Genomic DNA, 20,124 nt, shown 5'->3' on the forward strand with positions numbered 1-20,124 from the left:
ATTTGTTAATGCACTGTAATTTTATGCATCCTATTTTTGTTATGTTTAAGTAACAACAATTATGGACGTTTTACAATTTTGTAAAGATTTTAATTAATCATATACAAATAAATATTTACTTACTTACTTACTCATTTGTTAATGGGGTATTAGTTTTTTTTAGGGCACCTTTTGGTTCAACAGGACAACATGTATCTCTTTATGATATGTTCTAGTGTGAATGTTGGCCCTACTATTCAGTGCCATTGTTTTGAAATTCCAGTTGTTTGAGGTCTTTAGTAAGTCGGGGTCACCATTTTAAATGGAATTATTTTCCAGTCTAGTTGCTGCCTTTTTTTAGATGTTATTGATCTCTGGCATCTCATTGAGACCTGTCTCTGCTGTACGCAGCTTCAAGATCATTCTTGCTTCCACTCTCAGAAGTTTCACTTCTATATCATTGTTCCGTGCAGTTGCATGTTTGAGGACGCTCCATGCAATATAATTTTCTGTGTTTTTGTCTGTGTATTGTTTTACTAGCGGAGCACTCAATACTATCTTGCTTATGCGGGATTTATATTGGATAATGGGAGCCTTGATCTCTTGTGTTGTCTTTCCGACATATGCCATGTTACATGGGCATTTAATGATGTAAACTACATTTTTAGTATTGCAGTTCATAAACTCCGGATGTGGAGTTTTGTGTTGACTGTGCATCATTTTCGTTCTGTCTATGGTCAATTGCTTTACTGAACAGTTGCCACAACTTGTGGTGTCCCTTTATAGGGGGTAAGCCAAGCATTGTAAACATGATTGGTTTCTTCTTTATTTCTTTTTTGGAATGAATAATTATGTCCTTGATGTTTTTGTTACGTTTTAGCATAAACTAGGGGTTGCCTATTGTAATTCTTTACGAAATGCCAGTTTTTTCAGATGATTTTTTTGCCTTACTCCTCCAATATTGTTAATCTTGTTTTTGTTGGCCTCTGGACTCTGTGCACTTTACCACTGCTGACCAGTGCTAAGGTGCATGTGCTCTCTCTTTTAAACATGGTAAAAATGGCTTACACCCAGTCAGCACATTTAATTTACTTGTAAGTCCCTAGGAAAATGGTGCTACATGTACCCAGGGCCTGTAAATTATATTCTATTAGTTTGCCTGCAGCACTGATTGTGCCACCCACTTAAGTAGCTTTCAAACATGCCTCAGTGCTGCCATTGCAGTCTGCATGTGGAGTTTTAAATTGCTATTTCCACCTGGCAAAATAAACCTTTTTCAGGCCTAAACCTTTTTTTAATACATAGAAGTCACCCCTAGGGAATGCCCTAAACAGTCTATAGAGCAGGGTGCAGTGTATTTAAAAAGTTGGACATGTACTCTTAAGTTTTACATGTTCTGGTAATGAAAAACACTTAAATTAGTTTGTCACCACTGCACTGCCTACCTCTCCCACAGGATAGCATTGGGTTAACGTATTACATTTAATGAGTGATAACTTTCGATTGGGAGCAGGTAAGAATGTTGAGTTTGCTGTTTAAAGAATTTTAATGTAAAAGTCTCTTTAATGGCAAAGTCAGATTTTAAGTGCCATTTTGAAAATGCCACTTTTAGAAAGTTGGCATTTTTCTTGTCCCAACCATTTGGTGCCTGCAGCCTAAATACAGGATCACATGACTAAGTGTAGCTGGCAGTTGGTCTTTGTGTATTACTCCCAGAAAGTGAGACACAGGGGGAATAGTTGTTGGTAGATAGGCCATCTTAGAATTGATAAGGGGGAGGGGCTATCACCTTCCACACTTGCACATCACAAGGCTCTGCCATGCACTAGTTTTGCACTAGTCTTTTGTGTCCCCAGACAAGCTAGGGCCAGGGCATGGAGACAGGAAATTCCAAACACTTCTGAGGCTGGAAACCGCTAGAACATTTTCCTATTTCAAATTGGGCACCAGGTATAAATAGTGGATCTCTACTTGAACCCTTATAAAAATGTTGTGACTCTTTTCTGCAACCAGTGGTAAAGAAAATTCCTTCTTTCCTACAAGACACACGAGATGTTCTCCGCCTCATTGAATCCTTTGAGGGGAGGGGAAATGTGGACCTCCTCCTCACGATGGATGTTGAGGCACTATACACTAATATCCCCCAACAGGCTACTCTGGAGGCAGTGGAATCCACCTTACTTTTGGAAGATTGGTCCTCTCCAACCCCAGTTTCATTCATCATGGCTTGTGCTTCCTTGGCTTTGACTGAAAACTTTTTCCAATACGGTTCCCAACTCTACCACCAGATCCAGGGGACCTCTATGGGTTCTACATTTGCTCCAAGCCTGGCATGTATCTACATGGCAACTTTTGAGGAGAATGTTATTCAATCTGCACTCAACCCCTACCGTGATAATATCACGCTGTGGCGCAGGTATATTGACGATATCCTGGTCTTTTGGAAGGGTGATCGCGGAACCTGTGAGGCCTTCTGCAGTTGGATCAATCTCCAAAATCAATATCTTAAGTTCACGGGAACAATGTCTACAACCACCATCCCCTTCCTGGACTTATGCATTAACCTCAATCCCACTAGTCTGAGCACGACTCTTTTCCGTTAAAAAAAAAAAACAAAAAAAGAAACTGACAGGAACAGTCTTTTATTGTTCCAGAGCCATCACCCACGGGCCTTGAGAGATAACCTTCCCTTCGGCCAATTCCTCAGGATCAGGAGGAATTGCACAGATACAGCAGATTTCCAAAGGGAAGCCACTCTGCTTCAACACAAACTACAGGACAGAGGGTATCCTACCAGACTAGTAAACCAGTCACGCAAAAGAGCCCTGAATAACCCAAGAGTGAACCTATTGGAAGAACATCCTAGGGCCCAGGATGAGTTGATAACATGTGTCACCTCCTTTACCCCGAACTCTACATTTCTCAAGAAAACAATAAATAAACATTGGCCAATAGTCAACTCTGGTGGGCTAGGAATTCCAAACCCCAGATTCGCTTTCAAAAGAACTGCAAATCTCAAGGATGCCCTAATACACACACGCCCTAGACAAAACACCATCGATAACCAAAGGAGGCTGTGGGACCTCCCCCCAGTGGTTGGTCATTTCCCTTGTGGCGGTTGTGCGGCATGCCCCCAGAGATCCCAATGTAAAGAAGTAAAAATTACTGATACATTTTTGTGGCAACTACGCAAGCACACTAACTGCAACAGCACTAAGTGTATCTACATGATTACGTGTCCTTGTGGCAAAAATTACATAGGAATGACCATGAGGCACATTAAAGTGAGGATTTTAGAGCACAAGAGCAACATCAGGTGCTCTAAAACACACACCAAACTATACGAACATTTCTTTCAAAACAAACACCCGGCAGACTGTCTCACTTGGTTGGTCTTAGAAGCCCATCCAGGCATTTCCAAGCATTTCCAAGCAAGCCCTGTTCAGGATTGAACAAAGATGGGTCCATCGTCTCCGATTGGACCTGGTTGGGTTAAACGACTCTGTCCCTTGGGTGTCATTAGGCATGTGATCCAGCCATCCATATACTTATGCGAGGTACATTCCATGCAAAGCTATGCCTTATTTTGGAATCTTCCGATTCATGACACTCACTGGCAAATACACATTAGGGTATTTACATTTGCACGCTTATTCCCCCAAATATCCAGCTCAAGAGGGAACTGCTAAATATCCACCTTCCCCGCCTCTATTGTCCAGTAACCTGTACCTCTCAAAGATGGCCGCCACAGTCATCAGACCGCCCTGTGGTTCGGCTCCCACCACCGCAACACATGCGTAGTCATGGGTGGGGGCGGGACCACAATAGCGTGTGACGCCTAAGCAGGTAGCGTCTGAGGCACTTAAATAATGCCCGCGCGAAAAGTCAATCACCAGCTGCTCTGCGTCTTCAACCAGACGCTGCTCGTGGGGTAGGTGTATCGGCTTGGACTGCTGCCGCCGAAGGTGAGAGTTTCTCAAACAGCCGCCCCTGTCCGCCGACCTCCGACCAGGTAAGCTCTGCTGTGCCTTCTCTTTCGGACCCTCGAGTGTGTGGGTCTTTGGATCGCCGCTTCTTGCTGCACTGCGGTGCAGCTCGCGGTTCTGGTGAGCGGTTGGGCGCGGCCGCCGGGCTTGGCTGCACTGCCGGTCCGCGCTGAGTCTCGGATGTACGATCTGGGGCGCGGTGCGGTCACGGGGGGCGCTGGGCTCGGGGCCTGCCCCCGCCTCGTAATCGGTGCTGCCCTGGCCGAGTGAGGCAGTTGGGGCCATACAGGATGACTCTAGTGTCCGGATTACGAAGGAAGGTACAACATCTTACCCTGTCTTCCACTTTATATGGTTAGGCAACACGTGGACTGCAACACTACAGCTAAGAATAACAATAGAATTACCAATTATTAAGTAACTACCATTCCCTGCAAATAGGTACCATACCTTCCCAGCCGGTCCCACGGGAGAAGACTGCGAGGTCCGTCAGGGAACCTGTTAGGGTAAGGTTACATAAAGAGCCCTCCTCTGTTTACACAGCACCGTTTTTTGATTTGTTTCTTTATGTCACCTTTCACCGTTGCATGAAATGGCATGAACTAGTTGGTCACATCAATGATTTGCCAATTATTTACAATGTATATGCCCTGTTTTTTATGATAAGCACGGTTAGTGTGTGTGTGTGTGCTCTTGCTATTCTCTTGAGGTGAAACTTCATTAATGCAGTTATCCTGTGTAATGGCCTCAATTTCATTCCTACAGGTTACTATACTGCAGCAGGACCGATTGGCCTGCACCTGGTACTATTGACTAAACAAGGTCGTATACCTCTCTGCAAGTTTTGACCCTTCACTTAAATATATATTTTTTCACTGTGTGGTACAATCCAACTAGGTCCTGAAGAATTGCCACCAGGCATGAAACATGTTGACCAATAACTGAGGGTAGTAGTTTAGTTTACTCCAATAGTTTTAGGGTAAATTTTCTCCCCTCATATACCACCACCCTTTGTTTTTAACCAAGGGAGTCTACCACAGGAATAAAATGTGTTTGCGGACTGACTCACCTTTTTTAATCTTGCACTCACGTCACGACCACACTCCATAGGCCCTCTCACACACATTCACCATATGGCGGGAACAAAAGATCTCCGTTAAAGAGCCCCGGTTTCGGGAGCCCGTCAGACATTGCAGCACCAGTCTGACGAGGAGCAGAGCCCATATGATGAAGCATGACACCTAGCTTGCTGGGTGTGTGAGGGTTCTAGTTCCAACTAGGGGATTCCCCCCACTCACTAGCACACACACCCCTCTCCGTCACTCTTCCCGGGGAACTTTGTACACTCATTTTTGTGCCACTAGTCTTTGGACGAGTACACTGGACCCCATAAAATATTGTCCAACCCCAGTCCCCCCCTTTTTGTATTGATAAATAGTGGATCATCAGATCCAACTCTTCACCACACCTTTGGAAGATTCCGAAGAACTGCTGTGCTGCTCTGCAAGAAAGGCTCCTGTCTTACTGAGAAGGACTGGACCTGCATCTTGAGCCCAGGACCACCAGAGTGATTCCAAGGGCTGGTTGGCTGGACATCTGAGCTGAGCCGCAGGGAGAGAAAAGGCCCAAGCTACCTTGAACCCAGCACCTGGACTCTTGCCCTTCCTCCGTTGTATGGCTCATACTTTGAGTAAAACAACCCTGACTCCCCAAGGAAATCGTGAAAACAGATCTAAAACCCATTTGTTTGGTAACTCATGCATGGCTAAAGGTAAACACAAAAAATAATCGAATTGGCATTTCAGTGTTTATTCAAGCAATAAGATTCTTGTGTAAAATACGTGTGCTGCAATTATCAATTGAAGGAAACAGAACCAAGTACTCAGTTTTAAAAGAATGGTAATGAAAATGAACAGTTCTACCATTGTGCTGTTACGTAGAGTATAAGCTGGAATATGAGTATAGTTATAGTTATGTCCCTACCTAGTGCTCCCTATCCTAGTGTGCCTAGGGCCAGTGAATCTGCCAGAATCCCTATGGATAATCAACCTCTCCAGTCACCTGTGGATATGTTTCATCTGGGAGCCTGTCTTGGTGTAGAGCTGGGCACCATCCTTCTCAGGAGTGAAATAGGATTCAGCTGGGCTGGAAATCCGCCATGAGGCAAACACGACAGTGTCAGCGCAATGCCCCTCCCGCTAAACAAAGGAGTGATGTCGTTTATATAATAAACGTCACCCCTGTTGCCATGCTGAAGCCCCAGTCAGGCCGTCATTATTGATTCTATCCTGACAAAGCTGTCCCAGAGCGAACAATAACAAACAACAACATTTTGCACAGTGAACTTAGATCCCATACAGAATGTTAAACGCTCTGATAATATGCATTTGAAGATGTGTAAATGTAAGCAAAGTTATTTAATAGAACATTATCCCATAGAAGCATGCAAACAAAAGTGTGTGAAATATTAGAAGATTGGAATGTTGGGAGCTCCATTGAAAACAATGGGGTGCTCTGGGCTTGTTAAAGGCCCTCGCCTTCGGCTCGGGGCCTTTAACGCTGGAGAGGGCCTTTAATAGCCGGTATAGCCCTCTACGGCGGGCTATAAGGCTATATTAACGTTCGAGAAAAGATGTACATTTTAAACGTGAGTGAATAAAATGGTGGAGTTCCTGTCCAGGCGTAATGTGACTACATGACACTCTAAGTGGTGCAACTCCAGTCCTGGACCCTGAGAAGAGTGACTGAAGGTGCTCTGTCTGCCAACTGTGGTCCTAGCAGACCCCACGCAGCATGACTCATCTCCCCACAGCCAATTGTAACGGTCTCTGTGCAATGCACCTGGATGCAGGACCTCACATCGCAGCCCCGCAGCTCCTTGAAACTGCCCCTGGCGAAACATCTCAATGCATGACCTCACAGCGCAGTCCCACAGCACATTGGAACTGCTGCTTCGTGACACATCCTCTACACGAGATCCGGCTACAAGGATTTAAGGTACTTGGTTCGGTGGGCCTAACTTGGTCCCTGTACATGGCCTGCGCCCCATTGCGGGCAGCCTTAAGTTGTGAATTCGTCCCGGTCCGACTTGACCAGATTACCACAGTTTGCACTTTGTGCTTCTAGACACTATTTTCACCTAAATCTTTAAAATTGCATATCTCCGGTTTTACTGATTGCATTTTTATCGTTTTGCTTTCAGATAATTTATTACCTTTTACTCTATTTTTCTGAATTGGTGGGGGATTTTTTTTGTGTTATGTTTTCACTTAGTTAGAAAATGCTTTATTCGATTTCACAAATTGATAAAATCATAAAAGCAACAATTCATTACAAATATACAAGCATAATTAAGTTAAGAACAAGTAATACATTTTCTTTTCCTCAAAATACTTTTTAAAAAGCCAATCATGATTCCTACACAATACATATCATTCAATAATTTAAAAAATAAAAGGGCCGGTTGGCATTGCCGCCATATACCCTGCTTTAAAAAGGGTATGATCCATCTGGCCCGTTCTATTGCGTAAAATTTACAAAAGAAAATCACGTGTAATGAAGATTGATTTGATAAGTTATCACACAGACATTTAATACGCTGTCTGGACAAAACTTTAGTTTTAGGGAACGTGACCAGGAGAAAAAAACAATCAAACCTAAACCTGGTCAGAATATATCTATCATATCTCCCTAAACACCACACTAAGTAGGGTTGAATGGAGGTAGAGACCAGAGTAAGTTGATGTTGGATCAAGTTTTATTTATTTAGCTCCAGCCCCAATCTTATCGACTCAAAATGGTTCAGACACAACACTTTAAGATCTTTTCTAGAAATGTTGAGTAAGGAATCAGGGTTACTATAACACTCAGGCCTACCCAGATCTTTAGAAAGATTACAAATGTAATTTAACCATGGAATCTTTCTAGCCTGATCCAGACCCATGGAGTCTTTAATTATATCTTGGTTTAATCCTAGATCAGGTGATGTCCAGACTCTATGCCATAATAGTATCGGTTGCATTTTGATCACATCTGTAATATAGCGAATACCCAGTTCGCTATGACAATTAAAAACAGATGCACTTTGGGGAGTTGCTAAAATAAATCTTTAAAAAGCATTCTCTATCAGAGGGCGGAGCCAGCGACCAAGATGGTCGCTTAGAGACCGGCTCCGGCCGACCTCATTCTCCCGACTCGCCATTCTGTCTTGCATTCTGAGCCCCGACCCGTCCTCTGGGCAGGGGAACTGAGGCGGCGCCTGCGGGGGAAATTTTTGGCCAAATCGGGGCTACGGCGGCCGAGCTATGCCGCCCGAGGGTTTGCGGCCTGCTGGGCTCGGAAGCCGGGGCCTCAAGTGACTGAGGCCCCCGGCCCGAGTGCGTCAACATCGGCCGCCGGGGCCGTCTGGAGTCGGCCTGGCCGTAGGTCGGGAGAAAAGTGGCTTGGAGCGGTGGCGGTCGCTCCACTGGTGCTAATCGGCCCCCAATTGACTGCCTATTGTGGGGGCCGGCGCCCTGTCGTGGATGTACCGTCTTCTCCTCACTTTGCCTGCCGGTCGGAGTGAAGACCCGGCGGCCATGCTGATGGAGTGGTGACCGGCTCCTGGGCTAGAGGTGGGCCCTGATATTTCCTGATGGTGGCTTATCTGTAGAGGCCAGAGATAGTAGCGAGGTGGCTCTGGAGGTACTGCTCAGTGCTGATACAATACTGGTGTCGCCCTCCGGCACCCCTGTGCTCTGAACTTGCTGGGCAGCACCCCAAAAGGAGAATTGAGGTGCGGCCATATCCCTGGTTGCCGCTGTGGCCTGCCTGGCGGTGTGTCGTGTCCCCAGGGGCATGTGAGAAAACCGCGACCACCCCGTGACGCCGGGAGGGCCCGATGCCGCAACTGCAAGCCCTGATGGTCAAGGTGAGGATCTGCTGATGAGTGGACTTTTGGGTCTGTGAGACTGGTGATCCTGGAGGGTTCTGGCCGGTCTGGTTGCTATCGGGCTGGCCGGTGTAGTGATCTGATGTCTGTGCCCCACAGCGATTGCCTGCTGGAGGGTCTGAGGCAGGCCTGCCTGGTACCAGACTGTTATTGTGCCTCTCCCTGACGGACCAAGTTTGGGCTGGACCCAGGCTGGATCCCCGGTCGGGTCGGCCCGGAAAGAGTGTGGCAGGGGAGGCGGCGACCCTCCGCTGAACTTTGTGGACTGGTGGGGACGCCGTGACATCGACGACAGGTGTGTGATGGAGCGCAGTTCCCCGGGGGGCGAGATGGCGGCGAAGGCGGACAAGGATAAATCCCTGCCTAAGTCTACTAGAGGGGCCAGGCAAATCCAGTCTAGCAAATTGGATAGGTATACCCAGCCTAAAGGATCTCCAATCGATTCGAGGAGGGGCCCAGGTGGAGGTTCCGATGACCCTCCTGCAGGGGAAGAGCCGACGCTGAAGGATCCTATGGTGGCCATTACGGGAGTTCGGACCTCCCTGGGCCAGAAAATGGAGGCCTTGGACAGCAAACTGGACACCGTCACGATTGAAATGGGGCTGATCAGAGCGGATTTCACAAAAGCAAGTGAGAAAGTTAAATCACTGGAAGTCAAAACAAAACAACTAGCCTCATAGATGATGTTAATTTGTTGCAGCAGGAAGTGAGGGATCTTAAGGCCTCCAGGGAATTCACTGACCGACGGCTCGATGACTACGAAAGACGGGCAAGACGCAAAAATATTCGTATCCTGGGAGTGCCGGAGAAATCGGAGGGTCTGCGCCGGATCTGTTCGTAGAAAACCTTATCCTTAATCATCTTAAACCTAAGGGTCTCAGCAACTTTTTCACGGTCAAACGCGCCCACAGGGTCCCGGGCGGTAGACCCCGGCCGGGGGCGAACCCCCGTCCAATGATCGCTAGAGTCCTTAATTTTTGGGACCGGGATGTCATCCTCCAGGTGGCTCGGGCTGCAGATCCATTGGAATTTGAGAATGCGACCCTCTTGTTCTTCCCGGACTTTACCCGGGCGGTGCAGAAGCAATGGCAGAGATTTTTGGCGGTTAAAAAGAAACTGAGAGACAGGGGTATAAGGTATGCTATGATGTTTCCTGCCCGCCTTCGAGTGGAGCTTAATGGGAAAGCCTGGTTTTTTGATAAACCTGAAGTGGCGGCGGACTGGTTGGATCGTGTCCAGCGGCTGGGATCTGAAACTCAGGACCAAGGGGAAGCAGATGAACAATGACTTGGCTGGGTGCGGGGTTGACATGGGCTGTGAATTGTTGTGAGTGGAAGTCGGTTCAAAGGGGGGCAAATATTGGGATTTCCTGCCTAGATGTGCTTCTAATGTTTATTTAGGTGATTTGAAATGCGCAGGGGGATCTTCACTGAGTCGGGGGGGGGAAGGGGTGGTGGGCCCGCTGGTAGGTCTTCCTATGTTTACTACTTTTAGCTCTTTGTAGATTAGTTGGGGGCGACAGGCACACTGCTAGTTGGGGATGAGCGTACGCTACATGCAGGGGTGCAGGGAGGGGGGTCAGTGGTTTCAGTATGGGGTTTGTTTAGGTTTTGTTGTATAGTTTCTTTTGCATTGGGTATCATCATTTGATTCAGAAATGTTGTATTATCATAATGTCTTCTGGTAGACGGGGATTGGGGATTTCCGCACTCAGTTGGAATGTGAACAGGCTAGGGGATAAGACAAAAAGAGGTATGGTTGGTCAGTTGATCCGGAGACACTCGCCGGATATGGTATTGTTGCAGGACAAGAAAGTTATTTAAGTAAGTGCACACCTTCCCTTTTGTGGTAACTAAGTTGTGACTATACTTATATGTAGATGCGTGCATAACAGCGCCGTGACCGTCCCTTGTCACAGCATCTCATTAAGATAATTGATGAGATGAGATGCTGTGACAAGGGACGGTCACGGCGCTGTTATGCACGCATCTACATATGAGTATAGTCACAACTTAGTTACCACAGAAGGGAAGGTGTGCACTTACTTAAATAACTTTCTTGCTTTGCAACATTTGTCTCAAACGTGAGTTGCACCCCACGTGTTCACTAAAATGTTTGAAAAATAGGTCTTTGAAGGATTACCACCCTGGAGACAGCATCATAAACTTTGAACTCGAGCAGATTGCTGACAACACGATTAATTTTGGACTGCATACACGATCTGATTGAAGAAGAGATTTCAGTGGGAGATTTATCAAGAGGAAATGCATTTCTTCATATTCTTTTTTTACATTTTTTCACACTTTCGGTGTGCATGTTTTTATACACTTCACACGTTTATCCAAGCTGCGAGTACTTGTAGCATTTGGTGTCTGATGTCTATGCATTTATCTGTGATGTTGTGATATCAGGGATGCAGTTATTTCCAGTTCAATGCACAGGTTTCAATCACCGTAGAAGTGGGTTATGGAAGTGTTAGTTTCTTTGACCATGTTTTTTTGACTAAATATTGTGAACGTAAGAGGTCACGGGGTTTGGAGCCAATTAAGGGTTTTATTTAGTACACATGTGCGTGTGAGATTTAATGAAGATTGTGGTGGGCGGTTGGTTGATTTACTTTTGCTACATATGCAAGAAGACACGTATATTTGAAGCCACCGGGTTTGGCAGCAAGGTAAAGGGAACATCATCGTATTTTGAGATATGTCAGAACAGCATGGGGAAAGGGGAAAGCATTCGGATGATATTGTGTCTTTTCTTACTGCATTAAGCACTGGGCGAGTGAACAGGATGAGTTTATGGGAAACGTTTTTGGATTTTATGTTTCTAGAGCGTGAGGGTTAGGGAGAGGAATTCACATTATTTTTGATTAATCATACATGGGAGTTGATTAGGGGAATGCAGCAGAGGGTGGGTCATGGTTATTAATTTTACATGATGAGGTTTCTGTTCATATCATTATATTTACAGTTAGATTATTATTTGTGCTTCAGTCTGATTGTTCATACAGTTCTTTTTGATTCATTACAGTGCCCCTGAGGAAGAACTTAAAATAGTTCGAAATGCATTGGGTTTTTACTGTGCTAGCTCGAAGGAATGTTAAAAGCACGTATCATTGTTTAAGCATAATTAGCGACATATGATATTTGAAAATGCGGAATAAACATTTTAGCACCATCAGGCTGTCTCCGGAGTTAATTAATAAACTGGGATTACTTGGACTATTCCACTGGTTTACTATGGATTAATATTGATTACTGGAAGAAATTTGGTTCACTTTGGAGGAAGCTTTCCCCATTTCCGCTGTGCAGCAGCGGGGGCACCAATGTTGCCCCCTTTTGGAATTATCGTATTGTTGCAGGAGACACATCTCATGGGTAGGCGCTGTATGGCTCTACACAAAGGGGGGTACAAACTGGTGGCGCATGCTGGCTTCACTACTGGATCGAGAGGGGTGGGGATCCTGGTAAAAAATTCCTTTCCGCTAGCCATTCAGGCCACATGGGCCGATAATAAAGGTAGATATGTTGGGATTTCTGGGCCGTGGGAAGGGAGAAATGTTACCTTATTGTCTGTTTATGTCCCACCGGCCCTCCAGACCGACACTTTTGTGATCTGTGTAAGATTTTCTTGACGCTGCCTGTTGGGGTGTTGATTGTGGGGGGTGACTTTAATGCGGTGATGGATGGTGAGGTGGACAGACACCCGTCCCAGGCTCTGTTGCCGTCCCGAAGGTGGTTGTGGTTGTCTGACTTTGTGGGGACCACTGGCCTGGTTGACGGGTGGAGGATGAAAAACCCCGATGAACTTCAATACACGCACGCCTCAGCGGCGCATAACTCCCTCTCGAGGATAGATTATGTATTGGTGCCGGCTTCGCAGGCAGTGTCGGTCCAGGAAGTGCGCCACTTGGCTAGAGGAATCTCTGATCACTCGCCGGTCTGGCTTGATGTGAAGCTTGGAGGGGGGGATGTGGCTAGGATTGCCCCGATTAGCGCATGGCGACTGCGGGATCCAGACACTAACAAGGAGATTGTACGGATTGCTGACGGGTACTTTAAAAAAACGCGGGCACTGTGGATTCAAAATGCTACCTGTGGGAAGCTTACAAAACTGTTACTAGAGGGGAATTGCTGCCGATCATTTCGGGGAAAAAGAGGAAGAGTCGGGCGGAGGTCGATAGGCTGGAGTCCGCCCTTGCTGACACTGGAGAAGGAGATGTCGATAAATGCCACTCCGGAGGGAATGCACCGCCTCCGACTCCTTAGAGATGAGTACAAGAGTCTGGCCAGAGATAGGGCTAAGATGCAGCACGCAAATACCCAGAGCAGGGTTTATGAACACGACGACAAGGCTGGGCAATTGATTGCATGGCTGGAAAAAGGGGAGTGGGCGTCACGCTTAGTGCAGGGAATTAGAGACTGCAGGATCGGGTAGAAGTACAGATCCGCAACAAATAGTGGAAGGATTCGCAGGCTATTACAAGGCGGTGTATACAGCCGAAAGCGGCTACACCGAGTCTGAAAACGCAGATATGATACGTGATATTCCGATGCCCTCCCTGTCGGGTGAGGACAGGGACTACCTATATTCCCCGTTCACGACCGACGAGGTGGCGCAGGCTATCAGAGGGGTCCACTCTGGGAAGGCCTCTGGCCCGAATGGTCTACCCATAGAGCTCTACAAAGTGAACGCCAATAAACTGGCCCCCTTCCTTAGAGAAATGTTGGGAGAAGGGTCGGCTTCCTTACAATCAGCGAGTTGCCAATATTGTAGTCATACACAATGATGGTAAACCGAAGGTGGAGTGTTCCTCTTATCGGCCGATCTCACTCCTGAACTCCGAACCGAAGGTGTTATCAAAAGTACTTGCGACTTGAGTGGTAAAGGTTATTACGACGCTGATCCATCCAGATCAGTCCGGCTTTATGCCCAGTCGGAATACCGCTCTTAATCTGCGTATACTGCATGGGATCCTGAATGGCGCATCGAAAATACATGAACCGACAGTCCTGCTATCGTTGGATCGTTGTATGCTACCATGGCCTTCGATAGAGTCGAGTGGCCTTATCTATTTGCTGTTCTGGGCAAGATGGGCGTTGGTCCGGAGTTCACTGATTGGGTCCGTCTTTTGTATTCTGATCCCTTGGCCAGGGTGGTGGTAAATATTCATAGGTCTGCAGATTTCCCCTTGGGGAGGGGCACTAGACAGGGATGTCCTCTCTCCCCTTTGTTGTTTGCACTAGCGCTTGAGCCGCTCACGGCATGGGTCCGTTGGGACAGGTCAATCAGGGGGTTGAGGTGGACTTCTGAGTGGGAAGATAAAATATCGCTTTACGCCGACGACATTCTATTATACCTGACCACCCCCAGGAACTCACTGATTGCATTTCTGGATGTCCTGGCAATAATTGGGCGAAGTCAGTCCTCTTTGTTCTAAGCGGTGATCCCCCTGCTATTCCTGCGGACTGCCCAGTCAAGTTGGAGTCGGTGGGGTTCCAGTACCTGGGAATATTTGTGTCTCTGGATCCCAAGATAAGATATGATAACAACTTGCTGCCCCCATTGGCTAGGTTCCGGAGGGATGTGGTGAGATGGAAATCATTGCCCCTTTCCCTGTTGGGACGCGCCGTCCTGTTTAAAATGATGGCCCTTCCCCGCTTCTTATATGCCCTCCAAAACTCCTTGGACCCGGTACCTTTGCCATATTTCAAGGAAATTGAGTCACTCCAGCGGCAACTTCTTTGGGATGGCAGGCCGCGGATTGCGTTTTTCAAACTTACGCTGCCATGGTATGACCGGGGGATTGGCCTGCCTAATATCCGGAAGCCAGCTGGCGGCGATCAATCAAGCAATCTATGGGTCGCCGATTGACCCCGGATACGCAATGGACCATGGTCAGATGCCAGGCGGTGAATACACTAGGGCTTTGTATGCCAGAAAGGGGCGCTTTCCCCTGGTTGGACCTGCGGCGGTTGCGGTGCAGGTGTGGCGTGAGGTTAATCGTTCTCTTAAATGAGATGGGAAAATAACTTTGGCCACTCCACTATGGAACGCTGATTGTCTGGGAGGCTTATGGGAGGCTTATGGAAGATGAAAGGTTTTGACAGATGGGATCTCATCGGGATCTCACAGGTCAGAGATATGTGGGGGAAGGACGGGACCCTTACGTTCGAGGCCCTGCAGGAAAGTCATCAATTGCAGGAGAGCACGCGGTTTCGGTACATGCAGATTAGACATGCGTTGCTGGCCAATATCCCCCGTGGAGCTACGCCCCCAGAGGCCTCCCCGCTGGAGGATCGAGTGTTGGACGGACATCTTCTGACCAAAGCAATCTCCCTGATCTATAAAAAGCTCATTAACCACACGGAGGACCCGCTTGTAACTCTCAGGGAACAATGGGGTACAGATGGCTTGGTTTTGGATGACGAAGATTGGAGGGAGGCTGTGTCTTCCCCAAGAGTGATTGCAATACAGATGAGACTCTGGTTGGTGCAGCTGAAGGTTCTTCATCGCTCTTAAGTCACGGGACCGCGTCTGGTGAGAATGAGTCTGGCTGTGAGTGGAGAGTGTCGAAGGGGATGTGGCGAGGCCGGAACATTCATGCATATGTTATGGGACTGTACTGACATACGGAGATATTGGGTCCAAGTCCATGATAAGATACGTGAGGTGTGGGGTGTGGATCTGGGGTTGAAGGCCCTCCGTTGTCTCCTGAATGTTTGGAAGCCAACCGATCTTACCGCACACGAGAAGACATGGGTTACATTGGCGTGTGCCATAGCCAAACGCAATATCGCCCAGCTGTGGGGGGCCAATCAGACCCCCCAGATTGGGAAATGAGCGGAGGACTTAGACTGGTGCATGTTTAGAGAACAATCAGTATATGTTGCCATGGGGAGGCCCGGGAAAGGGGGGAATATTTGGGGTGCTTGGAATAGCCACAGAGGAGATATTTGTGCACCCCCTGTTGTAAAGGAGGACGCTGATGTGTCGGAAATACTCTGAGCACCATAACAATTATTTTTTGTTTAATATTCTGTAATTTGGAAGATGTATCAGCAGACACTGTATACTTGGATGTCACCCATTGCTTATTTTTCTTTTGTTGTATGTGTTAATAAAAAATAATTTAAAAAAAAAAGCTTTCTCTACCACTTGAATAGGTAAAACGTCATGAAACCCCCAGACCCCTGCTCCATATAAGGCTATACTAATACACTTTGCCTGATATATTTTCAGTAAAACCTCTGGCGGCCTCATACCCATCTTTTTGGCAAAAATCATTACTGCCGCCGTTGACCTCTTGAATAATAGGGCCCTATTCTTTATAGCTGGACCCAAAGAACCTGGGTCCTTCAATAAGATGCCAGGATAGGAGAACGTTTTTCTTGGTTCGATTTTATCTTCCCCGGCTACAAGGGTACAGGGCCTGCTCTTACCCTTACCACAGGACATGACAAATGTTTTCTTAACATTGAGCTTCAAACCCCTACTGTCCATGAAGTCAATATACGTGCTTAGGGCCTTCTAGAGAAGCTGGGTTCTGGCCATTAAAACTGCATCGTCTGCATATAAAAGTGAGACAATCTGGTTATTATTGACTTGCGGTGAGTCTCTCACACTGGCCACCAGTGCCTCCTCCAATTCATTGGTGTATAAAGTGAAGAGGAACGGGGCAAGAACACAGCCTTGTCTTACACGCTTTTTCACATGGAAAGGCTTAGAACATTCCCCTTTTAATCCGAACTTCACCTTCGCAGAGGCCCCCGCATATAATTGTCTCAAAAATAATATAAGGGAATAATATAAGGGATTGCTCTAGCTCTAATCCTTCTCAAATCTGCCATAGTCTGTTATGGTCTACGCATTCAAAAGCCGTGGTAAGTTCTACAAAGACCGCAAATAGGTTACCTTGCTTAGCCTGGCTATATTTCCCATGTAACATGGAAAAGTTTAAAACCTGCTCAACAGTACTCCTCCCCTCCCTAAACCCATATTGAACCGGACTTGGGACCTTGTTCTCTTGTGCCCATTGTTGCAGTCTATTCAAAATAACCCTTCCTGCAACTTTTATGAGGGAGTCAAGCAAGGAAATAGGTCAGTAACATGCTGGATTTCCCCGATCCCCTTTTTTGAAAATAGGAATAATTATGGACTCTGACCAGGATTTAATAAAGCCCTTTTCACAGCTGGCCTCAAGGACTCGTGTTAATAATGGAGACCATAGCTCAATCATGTGTTTATACAGATCGATCGGAGTCCCATCCGGGCCTGGGGCCTTACCTCCTTTGCTCGCTTTTATGGCCACTAGTACTTCCTCATACGTAAAATGGATATCAATCGGTAAAAAATGTGCGTGTTCATCATGTACTACTTGTTCACTAACTATTTCAGTGTCATGACCCCCAGTACCATAGACCAAAGAAAAGAAATCAACCCGGGAATCTTCACTTATTGCCACCTCAATCCTCGCTCCCTCACCAGTCGAGAAAAAAGGGGCCTTCACTGCCTCCCAAAAAAGTGAGCAATCCCGCCGTAAGGATGCTTCATGCAGATTTGTCCAGGCCTGTTCCTTGATATCCTTCTTACGCTTATTTCTAGCTCGATTGTAAGCCTTCCTGAGACCCCTAATTTGCTCATAATCCTTTACCGATCTATGTAGGGCAGCTTTTAATAGGGAGTAAGCTTTAGTACAATGGGTATCAAACCAGCCATTTTAAAAGATTTTTTGCTTCCTACATGAACTATTCAAGATTTTTTAAGTTATCCCTGTAATTTGGGAAAAAGCACTCAGAATCTCGGTAGGGGAGATCTCTTCTTGCAAACACTTAGGCCCCCATTAGGATGGTGGGTGGATCGCCCCAGCCAGGCCGGCGGTAGCCATCGCTGGCCTGGCGGGAGCAATCCGCCCGCCATCCTAGCCTGAATGACCCCCCGCCATATTAGTATGGCTGGGGGGTCCGCGGCTGATGGAAAGACCGTCCGCCGCTTTTCTGCCCCAGTCGCCCGGCGACCGGGGCGGAAAAGGGTTTATATGGTGGCGGTGTTCATCCGACACCGCCAGCCATATTACAATGGGCTTTTTCAGATGCCTTTCCGTGGCGGCATTGAAAGGCCTGTGGTGACTACAGCATGGCAGGCACCGCGCGGTGCCTGCCATGCTGTGCATGGAAGTGCACAGCATGCCATCCTGCCATTGTGGCGGGCGGTGCTGAGTGCACCGCCCGCCACAATGGTAGGAATGCAGGATGCGCCCGTCACTATGGCGGGCGCATCCTAATTCTAGCCATGGGACCCACGCCCTTATGGCGGGCGGTCCCTTTCGCCAGTAGGATGAAGGGCGTCATCCTAATGACCCCCTTAGTTATTAGGATTTTGGCCTGTACCATTATTTTCGAATTCGTGACCTCAGGGTCACTCTTAGCCCAACGTAGTGAGTATCCGTTCTGTTGTTCCAGCACACAGCCTTGAGTCCAGGCTAAACTCTGTACCACAGAACCGGTACTCGTGTGGGGGAATAAGATGTTAATGCTTAATGGAAGGTGATCGCTAATCCCAATTGGGTGGGTGATAAATTCCTCCACCCATGTTGCATATTGATTTGGAAGAATAATGAAAGCAATCAGTGTACTTTGGCCTCGACCTACAAACGTGGGGCTAAAATCAATAGGTGGGGAGCACATCCTATTGGCAAACCCAAGGTCATGCGTTGCCATAACTTCATTAAAACTTTCACCAATAGTTGAATGTACAAAGTGAGCCATTTGACCTAAATCCTCTTCATCCGGATCCCCATACCCACACGGGGACTGGGTACAAATGTTGATATTGAAGTCCCTGCCCCATATTATAATGGAATCCTTCCCTAATGTATCGCTTAGCTTCTTAATTTCCTCGTTGAGGCCATATAATATATCGGTGACATTAGCCCTGTCTATATTATTGTAAAGATTAATAACCACTATCTCCACCAATGATGAAAGATAAATAATAACAATATGATGATAGCTAGTCACTTTTAACGTTTTTATCCGCAAAACCCCCAATAAGTTTGAAATATACACACAAATCCCCCCTTTGTGCCTCCCATGAGTTGAACGGCATGCAGGGATATGGAACATTTAAAAACCATCAAGATGTATTTCATCCAGCAGCCAGGTCTCCTGTAGGCATAAAATGTCAAAATCCTTAATAAAATCTATCCAAACTGGATTGTTGACCTTTGATTGAAGCCCAGAGATGTTCCAGTAGACTATTCTCACCCACCCCTGATCATGCTTAGATTGAATCCCTGTCACCCTATCTCTCCCCTCCCCGTCTTGACCCTTCCTTAACTCTATGATGGGGCACACACTACTATCATTACTTCCAGTGTAGTGTAGTTCCTATTATCCCAATAGGCTCTGCGCATTGGAATAATACCTTCAATAGTATAGGCCTAGACCAGACGTTAACTAGGTCTTCTAGTGTCGATATTAGACTTAAAGTTTTGGGTTTGCCAGCTAGCTCAGAGTTCACTAGAAACTTTCTCGAATAGGCAAGGAGGAGTTGAACCTCCCTGGATAGACAAGAAGGGATTTAGTTTCTGACAACCATAGAACATGACAACTTTGCTCCCCCCTAATCAAGAGTGTATCTCTAGAGTCGTGTGAAAACAAAAGACAACTTATTTTACTCAGTCAGTACGTGCATTCTTAGTCTCACCAGATTGTAGAGAAAAGGAAGAGACGGGCGTGTTCAATAAAAGATGTTATTTATTGATCAGTCTCTTTTCTCATACAAGAGAAATGAATCGATATTATCGCAATACTTATGGTTAAGTAAAGTGCATACAATAAAAGCAGAAGTATAAAATAATACTATAAAAACATTTATATGGTTTCTAAGCCATATGGTGGTTTAAAATGGATGAAATAGATACATACACATATACATTTGACTAATCGTACTCAACTGGTGTTTCTAACTACGCCTACCCCGATGTACCTGACCTAAGCCTAATACGTGGGCGGGAATAGAAAGTAGCAGTTTAAGTTAAGTTTGTTTTGCCAAGTGACTGACTCAAGAATTCTCTGCAAGGGGTTATTCAGTTCTGTACCTGGAATCTAGGATGGTTGAGGGATGGTATCTCTCGTCTTTGGTCTCGATATTCCAGGCTGCCTGCAAGGGCTGCTCGGAAGCGCCGGAGCTGGATTTCTCGGCAGGAGAAAGCAGCGTCTCGTTCTC

Source organism: Lissotriton helveticus, chromosome 2_1 (genome assembly GCF_964261635.1).
Source record: "Lissotriton helveticus chromosome 2_1, aLisHel1.1, whole genome shotgun sequence".
Taxonomy (NCBI): domain Eukaryota; kingdom Metazoa; phylum Chordata; class Amphibia; order Caudata; family Salamandridae; genus Lissotriton; species Lissotriton helveticus.